At 41.6% G+C, this 14,934-nt stretch overlaps 1 protein-coding gene across 12 annotated transcripts in view; it reads left to right on the top strand.

Annotated features, from left to right (window-relative positions):
* The window catches only part of ATP2B2 (ATPase plasma membrane Ca2+ transporting 2), a 429,063-nt gene that overhangs the window by 206,623 nt on the left and 207,506 nt on the right, over positions 1 to 14,934 (top strand). Inside the window, exon 1 of one of the 12 annotated variants that reach the window (XM_063348416.1) lies at positions 12,758 to 12,876. The exons of the other annotated variants lie outside the window; for them this stretch is intronic. The gene's annotated coding sequence lies outside the window, so the exon portion shown is untranslated. Of the gene's footprint in view, positions 1 to 12,757; positions 12,877 to 14,934 lie in introns of those variants that run through there. 12 annotated transcript variants of the gene reach the window in all.

Here is a 14,934-nt window from a genome sequence, read left to right as displayed (position 1 = left end):
ATTTATAGTTTTGTTTGTTTGTTTTGGCTTTTTTGTTTGTTTTCTGAGCAGTATGAAAATCTAAACACAAACTTCATGCAGGAGATAGAATCCTAGAATGATCTGGGGTGGAAGGGACCTTAAAGCCCACCCAGTGCCACCCCCTGCCCTGGGCAGGGACACCTCCCACCAGCCCAGGTCGCTCCAAGCCCCGTCCAACCTGACCTTGAACCCCTCCAGGGATGGGGCAGCCACAGCTTCTCTGGGCAACCTGGGCCAGGGGCTCACCGCCCTCACAGCAAAGAATTTCTTCCTTATGTCCAGTCAGAGCTCCCCTCTTTCAGTTTAAAAAGGCTGCCCCTTGTCCTGTCACGACAGGCCTTGGTAAGAAATCTCTTGCCGTCTTTCTTATAAGCCCCCGTTTAAATAGTGAAAGGCCACAATAAGGTCTTCGTGAAGCCAGAGTATGCTACTTATTTGAAGTGGAGAAGCATCATTCACAAGAAAACACCGCCACTTTTAATTAAAAAGGTACAGGCATCACGATGGTTTTTCATACTGAACCATCAGTATGCCCCATGTGGACATTGTAAATTACCAAAATACTTCGTGAAAGAGAAGTGTATTAAATCTATTTGCTTATTCTTTCAGTAAATCTACCCCTTTGAGTACTGGCAACAATTCCTTGAAGTTACGGTGTCTATGGTTACGATTTCCTTGGAACAATAAACAACGGTGACTGAGTGGCTTTTCCAGCCAGAAACAAGATATATTATTGTGCATTCATTTTCTTATTAGTAAGGCTGTTTCAAAGAAAGATTGAAGCTCAATACTATGTTAAAGTTGCAAAAATAGAAATAGAAGGTATGCTTTATGTTTTTTCCTATAAGAACTATGCTCTCAATGGCAAACACATGGAATATGAGTCCCCTACGTATCGGAATTGAAGTATCAGTTTCTTCATTGAAACTATAAATGAAGCTCAAATGGGATGTGGGTTGTGAATTGAGGAGGACCAGTTTTAGGCTTGTGTGCACTCAGGCATGGTAAGTCTTGCTCTCCCAGCCCTTTTATGTATGTAAAAGAACGTCTAAGCTGTTGCGGATGCTTAGTACAACCTAAACTGGATGATCAGGCTGTAGTAAACAGATTACAGCAGTGTGTATTGGTAATGCGTTCTGATGTGGGAAGTAAAGGAACGATTAAGTGGTGTATAAATAGGGTAAAATGAAGAGGTGCCATGCAGCGTTGAACAGTTTGCAAGTTAACTGAGCAAGAACTCCAGAGATTTCTCTAAGGAGAAGAAAAAACCAGTCAGTTTTGCTTAAGTAAGATTGAAATAAATATGCTTTCAGTTTGGAAGGTATGTTTTCAGCAGGAAGGATTAAGTGGACTTGGCAGTTCCTTTGAGCTTGACATTGATATTGTAATGAGCTTAAAATAGCTGATTCCCAACACCTCCTGCTCCCGGTGCCCATGAGGTCAGCCCCAGGGTCAAAGTGAATACCAGGGAGGTTGACTTCCTCCGACCCTGAGGGACGTGTCCCCAGGTGACCCTCAGTCTCTTGAAAATCTGTCGGTTCATCATGACTCACTTGAAGTGCTACTAGCTGAAGAGAAAGCAGAGATTACACCCTTGCCATCTGTTAGGAGCCTCCTGCTCCCTCATGGCTGAGGCTTTGGTATGTGAAGATGTGGATCAGGTTAGCGGGCAAGATGACACAGCAGGAGCGGGTGGTGAGAAGATCTGCTTCTGCTCTGTGTGAAGAGCGGGTGACCAAACCGTACAGTCCTTGTGCTGTTTCAGTGACCTCCCATTTCACCGCTTTTATGTAACAGTATTCTTTCTTAACAGCAAGTGCAACTTTCTCCTTATATATTTGCACCATTTCCTTCCAAAGCACCCCAAATAATTTTAGTTTCTGCAGTAAGAATGTGATGGATTGAGTTCTTTTTGTTTGAGAAAAGCCAACTGACCCCTTGAAATTATAGAAGCAGAACTGCAGTGGTACCTACGATGCAAAAAAAAAAAAATCATCATGCTTGTCATACTTCAAGGACATACAAGACCTTGACGTTTCTGCAGCGAGATTGTTGTGTCTGACATGTTAGCAGATTTTCATGAAGAAGTTGGGCAGAATCAACTAGAAAAGGGAAATACAATAAAAATACTTAAAACCAAATCCAGTAAATGCAAAATCATTCCAGTTAATGTAGAACAAACCTAAATGAAAATAGCTTTGAGCTTAGTACAAACGAGGCGTTTTTATTCTGAAACAAATCCAAATCGTTGCGATTATTCAAGAACAGAAATTCTGGAATAGTAAATTCAGATGATCTCCCATGTGGTGGGACGAGGTAGCTCTGAAGGCCCGTGCTCCCAAGTTAAGGATCAGCAGCAACCGGTAGATGGAACACGTAGGGAAGCACAGGTGTAGTACAAGAAAATAGCACTGTCTGGGGTGCCTGTTTGGCAAATAAATAATTGTGACCTTATTTCTCTTCAGTTGTCAGGGAATAGATTAGTTTTAAAATCTGAATTAATATGTCATTTTGTTATAGCTAAGTAACCATGTGGTTAGGATGCTGTAACCCGTTCACGATAGAGATGAGAGATGGGCTAATACAGTCTGTGGGAACATTTTTACTACTGTGAGTAGCTTTGGAGTAGCTGCCTCTCAAGATTTCAACATTTTAAATGGGTGACTAGAAATGCTTTTACAACTATTGCATTCTTTAAGGAGAATCTTGTTTCAGTTCTACAAAAAAACGCAAAGAAGCAAACCCCCACTCCCCCTAATCTAGGAACCAAAGTGATCTAGAATATCGAATCTACTCCTTTATGCCAAGAGGACAACTTTCCTGCTCGACTGAGGTGTTGGGAGAGTTTGCACCACTTCTGTAACTGATAAGAACTACAAATAGGAAAATGTCAAGCTTTGTGTCAACCATCTGTTTTGCAGCAAATTCATCCCTAAGTAGCATCCTTTTTGCCAGAGCACTCTGCCCGTCCGAGCACGGAAGCACGTGGAGATTTGCGCTCTGCCTCTCCTCCTGCTCCAGGTGCGAAGCCCGGTGGTGTGAGGGAGGCAGGGGGACACGCAGGACCTTTCGTTCCTGCCCGGTGGGATGTTGCACCGTAACTTCCTGCAGGTGAGAAGAGCAGCCTGCCCTTCCTCTTCTGTTGTGGGCAGGTCAGGATGGCTTCAGAAAGGGCTCTGGAAGTTACAGCGAACATCCTGAGTTTTACTGTAACTTTGAACGTCTAATATTTGCTGGGACCAGTATAAAATAAGTCAGTTTTAAAACTGGCTCAGAGGAATTGTAAGTCGGTTCTCTTTGACACGACTCTTCGCAGACTGTTCTTGCCAACAGTTCCAGCGAGCATCTTCGCTGTTGTTGAACCTACAATAGAAACAATTTGTGAAGTTCAAGATTTCATGTAATTTACGCAGAGGAGAATGTAGTTTGTAATGTTCACTGTAAAGGCAGTGTTCCTTACAGTTCCTGATATAGTATATTAAAAAATAACGAATGGTAGTGAAAAGTTATTTGAGACTGACAACCAAAATTTCTGTACTTCGTGTATGTGTGTGATGGAAGGGGTACAAATGCTGTGACTTTGAGATTTAGTCTTTCTTTTGATAGTTTGTCACACTGATTTTTTTCAAAGATTACTTTAATCTTCCAGAAGAACGCAGGTACGATACAACATGATACCCAAAGAGCACCCAACGTTTCTTCCAGCGAGAATCTCCGGCGAGCCAAACCCATGTTCTTTTGTACTAAGGTGGGGGTGACAGTTTCACTTTCGTTGTCTGTTTTCTTCCTGGTAGTATAGAATAAGAAGGGCCAAATATGACAAATTTTTGGGTCTGTTTTTTAAACAGTGTAGGCACAAGGTCGGTGTAGGAAAAAAATCCGCTGCTGATTGGCGTGTATCAGCGAGCGGTCTAGGCGCAGTTCTGCGGCGTAGTTTGAATGTAGAAGCTTGTTGCGTCAATATGTTCTGAGTTTGCTGAGGGTGCAACAGTTTTGTTCTGTTTTTCTTCTAAATTAGAGGCAAATTGTTGGACAAGAGCCTAAGCAAGAAGTTCTGAATCCTAGGACCAGAACCAAAAATTTGTCCCATGACCAATGCAATTAATTTTCAAGTCATGTTTTAGGACATTTTTTCTGTTGTCCTAATAAAGATTATTTTTACCCAGACAAACTCAATAGCTTGCAAAATAACAGTTTTCTGTCATAGCATAAAAACAGCAGATCTTTTCAGCACATTTTTTTTCTCTGTGCTGAAATGAAACGTTCTTTCAATGGAGACAAATCCACCCCAAAGCATATTAGAATTGTGAAGAGGGTTCCTTCAGGCCGTCGTGAGAGAACTGGTGTCACTTTGCCTCTGTGGAAGGGATACGGGCCTGGATGAATTGTCCTGAACCACTTCTCATGTTGAGCTTGTGATTCAAAGATGAGAATATATTTAGAAATACATTTTCCTGTTCAGCACTGTCTTTTCTTACTTTTGCCCTTTTTGTGCATGAGATTAAATATAAAAAAAACCCCATTAGTACAACTCATCGATGCTTGCAAAAGCTTTCCATATCAAAGTGATCCACTCATCATTTATAAATACATTTAAAGATATTTACGGATGTTTTCTGCTCAAGTATTCTTGGTAATGGTAAAGCTTCTACTTTTCAGTATTACTTTCCATGGTACATGTTATAAGTTAAATGTGTCACCTCAATTTTATGGTGTCTTAAGCTGTTCTACAAGTCATTTTCATAAATGCATTTTCTTTTCTATTTCTAAATTTTACTGAGGTGCTCTTGCAACTCATACAAATATCGCTTAAATTTAATCTGGGGGATAAAAAAGAGAAAAATAAACTATATTATCATTATTAACGTACTGTATTTTTAGTCATTAATATGGAGTGGTTGGATTCATATCATATCTTAAATCTCAGCAAGAAAGGGTCATCTTGAGCATTTCAGAATTCCACCTGGTGAAGTGAAAATCAGCTGAATTGTTCCAAGTGCACTTACTGAAACCTCACTGCGCTGGCTGCGTGTTCGTAGACTCCGGCTGCACAGCAGCCACTGGCAGAAGAGCTTGGTGGGATTTTTACCGGTGCACAATGGTTTCTTATCTTCATACATGTGCGTTTTCCTAGAGTCAGTCTGCAATTTGAGGAATGACTTTTCTTTCTACTGTTTCATACTTAGAAGAGGTAACGTTTTAATTCTGTGTTAAATATACGTATAGTTTAGGTTCTGCTGGACCAGCAATGCTCAAAGTTTTCAGGCTGCTGAGTGGCTTCACCCTTCCACTGAAGGAAATGATTTGATGCAAGATAAAACAGCGTTGAGGAATGAAGAATAAATCTCTCCTACTACTTTGCATTAATGTGTCACTGAGGCAGAATATTCTTCACAGACCTATTATTTATCTCTCAGGTCACTTCTTGTAAACAAGAAACGGTTTGAAAAGTGGTTCTGGAGAAAGAAAGCATTCTGGGATTTCGGCATTTGTGGCGTAGTGCTGCCATGATAACGTAGGGCTTGAGTGAGTGGCTGTATGAAACTTCCATAAATTCATGAAGTAACGCCTACATCAGCATAGACTTTTTTAACCTGAGATTTTGCCATTTGGATAAGAGCAAGTAATCTGTTTTTTTATTTCCCTGCTTCATCTTCTGAAAAGTCTTGGGGTGCGTGTGCATTTTAGTAGTCTGAAAGGTGAGTTCTGAAGCTTGCTCTTTGGTTTAGAAAGTGCCGTGCGCTGCTAGTAGTTGTGTCAGCCCTGCTCCGCCTGCCAGGGTGGCTCCCACAGGAGCTCAGAGAAAGAGGCTGTGAAGAATTCAGATAAATAGTCGTCGTGATCTCTCTGGCCCTTGGCGCTTGGAGACAAAAAGAGAAAAATTTCTATTTTGGTGACTTCTATTTAATGATTTTAGTGATGTGCCTGAATTTCAAGGAAATATAATAATTTATCACCAGATCACATATAACCAAGACTCGCAGTGTCCCTACTTTGGTTATATGAGATCTGATCTGGCAGCTAAAGTGCAAAATGTCCCAGTACTGGCACGCAGAGACTGGGGGAAGCTCCAGCGGTGTGTTCGAAGAAGCAGTTGGACTGCACTTGCTGAAGGGTAAGCAGCCATTAGCTCCCTGGCCAATTAAATAGAAATATTTTAAATAGAACAGTTGCAACACTCAACTGCGAAACATACTTTTCCAGAAATTACATACGCTGAGATGTGTAATTACCAGTACTACAGCCAGTTGTCAGTTCTTTTTTGCTAAATGATTTATTTAGAAGTTTTCATTAGTTTTTTATTCTGTATGGGGGTTTGGGGGTTTGGTTGTTTTTTTTTTTCTTACTAAAAAGGTCAGGATGTCTTTCTTGTGATGCAACTGGCACTTCACAGCAAACCCAAAGCAGGCGTCAGAAGCAGCAGAGTTAGTTGTCTGTGTGCGTCCAGCCGCCCGGACTGCATCATCGTGCAGTGAGTAGCTTCTGGTTAAGTTTTGTAGGAGGTATGGGTTTGTGAGTCAGCGTTAGAGGGCTTATCGGCTTTGTAAGCTGCGTGCCTTCTGCGGCCGCTGAGGGCTTTGGGAGGCACGGGAAGGCTTTCAGCAGCTTGTGCAGCTCCAGTGATCCGTGTCCATCCAGGCGGGATGAGCTGGGCACAGCGCGTGGGGCTGCCCATCTCTCCGGCGCTCCTGCCCCAGGATTCCACCCGCCTCTGATGGGACTTGGATTCTTTCGTGTTCACCCCAGGCGAGCCCCGCTCATGCTCGTGTTTGGGTTACGAAAACAGAGTCTCGCTGTGGATGTTGTGGTGTATTCTTGGTATTCTGTCTGTACCCACACGTGGCGCTCGTTCTGTAGTTGGGCTTGGAGCATAACAGTTTTCACATGTCAGTCAGGGGAACTTCCTACTTAGCTCACTCCGGAGGTTTGTTAGCTGGGATTCGTAGCCCTTCTTATATGGGAGGAGCATATTTTTAAAGCTGTGTTTGTGTTTTGCTCAAACGTTTGGGACATCCTTACTGTGGTTTTCATATTTTGATTGTCAAAATTATGAAAAAAACGTGGTGGGAAATGAATTCAGACTGTGAGAACAGTCTGAGCACACAAGTACACAAATGCAATATTTAAGTTGTGTTCTCTTGGTTTAGGAGATCCAACATAGCATGTAATTAAATGATAATTTTACAGAGGTTGAAAGGGGTTTTGCAACCTAGGCTTCTGTTGTTCTGCCTACTTAAAAAGCAGATGAATTACTTACAAAGGCTCTGTGGTTATTCCAAAAATAATCTTTTAGAGAGCCTTAAAAAGTAGAAAACATTTAGTTTTGAAACTTCCTTCTCAAGCAGAAAATCTGTTCTTATATTACAGAAAGTTTTGTCATGACAGATGCATTTGGATGCATTTAGACTAATAAAGTTGTTTGAGAGAATGCTTGAGAGCATCAACTAACCAAACTGTGGCATCGACACTGGACAATCTTACAGATAAAAGAAAAGTGTGTGGATTACAGAGACTATGAAATAGAGTCAGTTTGTTCCCATTGTATTCCTTTATATTATTCTGGCTTGAAAATTGCTAATAGCAAGTGATTAATAAAACATAATGAATCATGTATCATAGAATCACAGAATGGTTTGGGTTGGAAGGGACCTTAAAGCCCACCCAGTGCCACCCCCCTGCCCTGGGCAGGGACACCTCCCACCAGCCCAGGTCGCTCCAAGCCCCGTCCAACCTGGCCTTGAACCCCCCCAGGGATGGGGCAGCCACAGCTTCTCTGGGCAGCCTGGGCCAGGGGCTCACCACCCTCACAGCAAAGAATTTCTTCCTCAGATCTCATCTAAATCTCTTCTAGTTTAAAACCGTTCCCCCTTGTCCTGTGGCTCCCCTCCCTGACTGGGAGTCTCTCCCCAGCTTTCCTGTTGGGTCAAATTTTGAGGCCTGACCCTTAATGGGTTCAAATTGGTACATCCCTAGAAATCACTGGGGCGAGACTGTTTTGTCTTGCTTATGCACCTGAGTTTGTGGCAAAAAAAAATGTCTCCCCATGCCCTCTTTTCCTGTAACATACATGTGCTCCAGCACAGGGAGAGGGGAGGATGCTGGGACCCATCTTTCTGCCTGTGGTCCAACTGCAGCAGGAGGTGCTGGCGCTGAGGAGGCTGGTGAGCGAATCCCTCCCCGGGCCGATGGCCTGGGGGCAGCGGGCGTGACGTGGGATGTGTTCAACCTGCATAAAGATGTAGGGTTTGAAACATTCGTGTTGGTACAGGAGTTTGTATTATAATGGTAGTCAAAGCAATATTGTAGGTTTTTGCAACCGTCTTTCCAGTCTGGAGGCGTGACGGCTGTCTCGCACTTATCAGTTACCTTTGGGGGCAGAAACTTGACACCTTCATAAAATATTACTGCTGGGTTGCTATGTCTTAGCTACTGCTGCAATAGCACAAAAAACGTGTGGAGTTGGGTTTGTTTTTACCTTTCTCTAGATGTGGTTGAATTTCCTTTACATGTGCAGCTTTTGCAGCACGTTGTTTAGGAGAGATGGGGGTGAAATACTGGGGTACGATGGACTCTCGATTATTAAATGCAGAGCTGGGAGGTGATTTTTCATAAGGGCACTAGCTCACGTGGTGCCTACCTCGTAGCTTTTGTCATAATTCATAGTTCTCACACCTTTGTCATGGCTGCTTGCAGAGAATTGGTATAAGCAAACTTGTTCAGAAGCTGAGAAATGGAAGATCTGATATAAAGGTCACCTCTGAAACTGTAACGGATACAATCTTATTGATTTAATCAAACCCACTTTTTAATTTCAGGCTTTTGGTAGACAGCTTTTCCTTAAAAGTCCTAGGTTTTTTTTAAAGGTTCTTTTAAATAAGCTGTTTTATTCTTGAATTTGAAACCGCGTTGCTAATTTTATGGAAGTACAGGTAAAGGTCGCCTCCGTTTTCTGTCACCCTTTGCCAAACTCATTGCTTCCCAGGTCTGTGATTCATTTAGTTCTTATTTCTCCTGCATATTTCTTGGAATGAGATTGTAGGTTTTAAAATGTTGCTGGAAATGACCTTCTGATTTGCTATAGAGAAAAACACAATTCAAAAATTGAAGATATTATACGGCTTGAGAAAGTAGCGGTGTTTGTGCCGTTCCCCCAAGCAACAGGCACCCCCCCAGCCTTCCATCGGCGCCATTCTTCTTTAGTCGTTCCTTGAAATTACACTCTCCTTTAACCTTGTAGATATGCCTTCATACGATGATTTGTCATGTTGCATAGATTTACTGTATCTTATCTTACATAGACTTCTTATAAAAGATTTTAAACATCTGGTGCTATTTTTAGAGACTTCGTGTAAACTACTTGCACAAGAAACAACGTTCTGTCTCTTACCAAAGTTATCTAGGCCAGTAGCTTAAACCCGGGTACAGGAACACGTGTACATCACCGACTAACAAAGGTGATTTTTATAATATAATGTAAAGAAAACATTCGGTTCATCTGAGCTTCATGCAAATTTTAGAGCAGTGGCCGAAGTGACTTTGCTAAAGTAAGATCTTGGAATGCTCTTGAATGTCCATTTCCTGCCCCGTCAGCCAAACTTCTCTCGTTTCGTTTCTCTAATTTTTAAGCACTCCCTAGTGTAGATTTTTGGCTTTTTGAATTGATCACCGTAGTCATAAATAAGTACTCCCCAGCCCAACTGACACTTTTTTCCCTCTGTAAATGTAGATAAAACAATTTCAGAGTTATTCAGGATGGAAAGTACGATAAAGGTAAGGGGAATAAGTTACTTCAATTCTTGGATTTAGACTCCTCTACACAGGTTCAGAATAGCTATTAGTAAACATTTATGTTCTTGAAAATGGGGATTACATGAAAAAGTGTTTATTTGTGTGAAGGTTTGAGTGCCAACAGTGTTTGCTTTGAAGTGACATTTACCTCTGGCCTGTGTGGGAGCCAGTTCTGCCCCGCTCCCCCCCTCCCCTCCCGGCACTCATTGTTCATGGCTACCGACACCCCTGCGGTTTTGGCCAGCGGCGCTCAGGGCACTGTGTACTTTTGCAGGTCACAGTGCCATTTGGGCTTTCAATAACTCCGTAATATATTTATTGGTTCCTTTCTGTCTGCTCTAAATAAGCTCCACAGTATGCTGTACAATATGTGCCAATCCTTGATAAATCAAAGGGTTAGTTTTCAGCAGAACCAGTTAGGAATGAACGGTAAGTTTGGCTGCGTACCGCCGGAGTGAATGGGGCTTCTTAGGGACACGTGGAGGTGCGCTGCTGAGCAAACTGCTTTGATTAACAGAACCTGCTGTAATTTTAGAAATTGGGTTGGAGTATAAGTAGCTATGAGACGGAATTGTAAGTATCTTTCAGGATACACCTGTATTCTTAATGCTTAGTCAAACCAGGGTAGAATACTTGCGGGACACCAGTAAAAGATGAGCTTAAAAAGTGTATTTTAATTCTGACACTCAAAAGGCAGACTTGCTCCAACATTCTGGTTTTATAAGAATATGAAAACCAGCAATTTATTACAGTTTCAGTGCTTTCTTGCTCAAGTTCTTGTTTGGACGTGAAATATGAATAAAAGTCCATGATTTTCAAATAGGTACTTAGGCTGAGTCCTAACAAATAGATCTTTATCGTATTTATCACTTTTCTTTAAGAAATGAGTCATCTTAATAACAGCAATTTCTTCTCAGGCTCTAAGAAAAACAGTTTATGGATGTTGCACACACTGCCTTCTTGTTAAGGCATAGTTTTGTTTAATTTTGGACCAATTACATGCCTCAAATGTACTTCTTTAACAGACTGTATAGGGCCATATTTTGTTTCTGTAATATTTTCAAGTGTTTTAATTACCTAGATTTTAACAATTTGTTTTAATAGTTGGGTGAAGCTATTTCTAGTATTTTTTTTGGAGGCTCTTTTTACACTCACAAACCCAAGAACTTGGGACTGTTCGTTCTTCACCTCAACTCTGCTGCGATGGAGGGTCTCTATATGTGAAATACTACTTTAAATCCTGATTGGTCAAGAACCTATTAACTCATAGAATTTGATCTTCTACGGTAAAAGTCCAGCAACGCTTATTTTTAAATACAACAGTGTATCTTCTAGACTGTATCGCAAATATTTATTAGGCCTATAGGAGAAAATGTTATGATTTACAGATACAGAGGTCTGTAGTGTAAAGGAATCAGCAGTTAATTTCATCACTTTTGTAGCGTGACAGTGATAAACATAATTTGCATCCATTAAAATATGGTAACTTACTGAGATAATTTGAGGATAATTTAAAAAAGCTGCACTAAAAGCTTTCTTTCTTTTGGATATTCTATAATTCTTTTTTTCTAAGCACAATTCTGTCTTTTATTGATGGGATGGAATGTTTCATCTGTGGGTTTGGAAAGCTCAGTGTTCCGATGTTGAACCGGTGTGGTGTGATTGTGCTGCGGAACCGAACCTCTGCTGGCCTCCCGCAGGCGCGCTCCCCGGTGGGCTGTCCGGGTGCGTTCTGCCCCGGGGAGGCGGGTGTTCAGGACAGACACAGAGCCAGCGTGAACTTGATGTGCGTGTGCACTTATATCCATCTATGTAGTCTCTCTCCTATAAAAATATGGCTTTGGTTTTGTTTTTTTTTTTTTTTTTTTTAATGTGAATTACTATTACTTGGCTCACTTGTTTTTGTGTGGACATTTTGAAAAGTGGAAGCTATTAAGAACTTTCTTTCCCTTTTCTCTTTGTCTTTATTTCCTCCGAGGCTTAAGTTGAGAATAGTAGCTCAGGACGTTTGTGTGCATCACGGGAAGAGCGTGCGCAGTTCAGTTCAGGCGAGTTGTACAAAAAGAGAGAGCTAGGCTTACCCATGGTGTCAAAACCTCCGAAGAGCAGGTGGGAAACAGGAACGATGACTTAGTTGCCCCCCTCTTCTGTAGCATTGTAGTGGTTGAGGGATTCAGAGTGAGGGAGGCTGGGATTCAGTTTCATCTTCTGCCGGATCACGTTTATTCTATTACCTCTTATTTTCCAGAATCTTTCCATAACAGGTAACTTGCATGATGTTCTGAGTTTGGTATGATGACTTTGTTTGCCACTAGTCCTCCATTTCATAAAAAATACTTAAAAATAAATAATAAGTAAAAATCAGAGGCAGTGGTTGGAACTCTAGTAGCTTCCTGTCTTTTCAGTAGCATTTCCTAATAGTGGTTTTTAAAAATCATTTTTTTCTGGTTTAAGTGCTTCTGACTTCTCTGGATCTTGTTTTGCTTCATTTTGCACATTCTTACATTTGTTTTGTGAGTAAAGAACTGTCTTCTCTCTGGCTCAATAGCCTGAGGTGTGCACAAAGCCCAGGCTTTATTTTCTTGAGGTGCATTAGAACATGAGGAACAGAGGAACTGACAGGGCAAACGAATCCTCTTTCTTTGCTGCCTTCTGTGGGAAAGCAGTGAATCCTGCACGAGACGCTTTAAATTGCCGAGAACAGAAAGCTGCAGAAATGTCATTTTATTGTTTGGGATTTGTTAATAAGAGCCAGCGATCACCCACTGCGGCTCCCTCCCCCGTGTTGCGTGTCGCCCGGTGCTGGTGCCGTGCGCTGGGGAGCGCGCGTTTCTCCTCCGGAGGGGTGGGGAGAGAGTGCTCCCCGCAGGGAAAGGGGCGTCTTCTCTAACGCGCGCTCACACCGCCTGAGTTCGTCTCAGGTGAGTACATCGTACCGTGGGCATTTGTGCCGCCCTGCTGGCATGGGGAGCCGTGGCTCACCTGCATAATTCATCTCTGGCTTCGGTAATACAAGCCCAGCGGCTGGAGAAATTCGGGTATGGGAGGCTACTGCTGCTTTTAATGGTAACTTTCTCGCTCTCCTTTGCTATCCGTCAGGATAATTCGCTGCTGTCTAAACAATATTCTGTGTTCTGCAGGAGGGTACGCAGGCGGTGTGTCGAATGAGTAGCAACTGGAGTTACTCTTCAGGCAGATCTATGGGCTTGTGAGGGAGAGAAGGGCCGTTACTAGTTTGGACAGCCAGAAGGCAAATGATAATCGCTTCGAAAACGTCCCCTACGTTTTAGTTTTAGATAGTATGATAATAGAAATGATTCATCGTAATTGAACCGTGTATGTAAAAGAAAAACTAAACTATTACTATTTTTGCAGGATTTATTACCTAGTGATGATGTTGTACCTGAAATATTAATCAACTGCTTATATTCTCATTAACAATTGTCACACAGCGTACTTTCTAGCTCATTGCAAATGCAATGTTTTGGGATGAATTTCATAGATAACAGTAAGTGTTCAATATTACATGAAACTAAAAGAAAATATTTGGAAAGAAAAAAAGCAGCTTACTGATGTACTTTATCAAATAATGATTGTACTCTGCATAGATTTCTATATTGAAAATTTACATCCTTTCTATTTAAATGTAATCTTCCAAAAAAGCATTCAGGACCAGATTTTGCCTTGTCGGAATTTCCCATGCACTGTTGTTTCATTCTTTTCTTACTTTCAGACCCTTATAATAGCCATGAGTTTTATTTCACTTCAGCTTAGACATCAATGAGGCCAATGTTCAGAAATTTATTTTGGAGGTTATAATATTTGTTTCTGAACTAAACCCGTTAAATGAGTAAAATTAGACTTAATATTGCAGTAGAACATGGAATGCATCACTATTCCTGCTCCTCATTGGAAGTAGGTTTACAGGAAAATAGATAGCAGAATTCTTTTTGATAAAATACAGCAGCATTTTGCAAGTTGTCATGTTTTATGTCGTTGAATTTTGCTTATACTTGAATTTTGAATAGATTTCACAGTGCAGTTTTAGCTGAAATCCAAATGGTAGAGAATGTCTGAATGGGGTGATATATTTGGATTTGCAAATGCTTGTATGAAATGGATATGAGATGGATAACTTCCCTGACAGGAATTAGCTGAAAAGGGATTCTCAAAAAGACACTTTTTTTTTTTTTTTTTTTTTTTTTAAGGATTCAAGTTACATCTGAAATATTGGCAGGCAGTCTGCCATTCAGCAAGTCAGCTAGAACTGTGCCTAAGACCAAAGCTTTTCTCATCCCTTGTGAGAGAGACAATCCATAATTTTTCAAATGTTCCTATGTGGGCACGTCTGGGAAACCAAATTCTGCTTGAAAAGACCCAAAGTTGGTGAAGCGTGGTTATGTAAGTGGGGTTGCATAAGGATGCACTTAACGATATTCTAACAGGAGTTTGCTTTTTTCACTGTTTCTTTAGGAGAAAAGGTTGCAGGGATGTGACTAATTATCCTCCTTCTTTAAGGTCACCAGGTGTCCTAATTTTCAAGGAGCGTCCTTGCTAACAGGGACAACCCTGGAATCTTGGAGGCTTTATTGAAAATGGGGCAATGTTCTAATTTCAGAAAAATCCCCTGTCAGCCATACCTGAGCGGCTCCCGAGCCTCACGTGGACTCTGAGGGCAGCGCAGCTGTCTGGGCTGGCACCGGCACTGCAGGAAAAGGTGTGAAATACGGAGCTGCCCCAGCAGCCAGCTATCCCGTTTCTGGGGGCGACCGGTAGTATGGATATAAAAGTCTTCCTGGGCTTAGATATAAAGGAGATAAATGGTGTTTTCTGTTTAGAACTGTGTTCAGTTTTTCCTTTCTGTAACTTCCCTGTAGCTACAAAGCTAATAACTAGTCATGAGAATGGGTCAGCCACGTCGGGTCCATTGTCCCTTTCCACTTGAACGGAAAGACCAGGCAGCAAACGTGGGAGCGGTGGGAAGAATTTCTGCAGAGGCTGAAGCTAAATTTAAAGGAGGATCAGCTCACTGCACTCCCTGTTCTCAGACAGTTGTCAAAAGGAAAAAGTGGGTTTAAGAAGCATTCAGATTTGTTTGACTACTTTGTTATCCCTGTACTCAAA

The sequence above is a fragment of the Chroicocephalus ridibundus genome, chromosome 10, assembly GCF_963924245.1.
Source record: "Chroicocephalus ridibundus chromosome 10, bChrRid1.1, whole genome shotgun sequence".
NCBI lineage: Eukaryota > Metazoa > Chordata > Aves > Charadriiformes > Laridae > Chroicocephalus > Chroicocephalus ridibundus.
The sequence above is the reverse complement of the archived record's forward strand: the minus strand, read 5'-3'. Positions and strand labels throughout refer to the sequence as shown.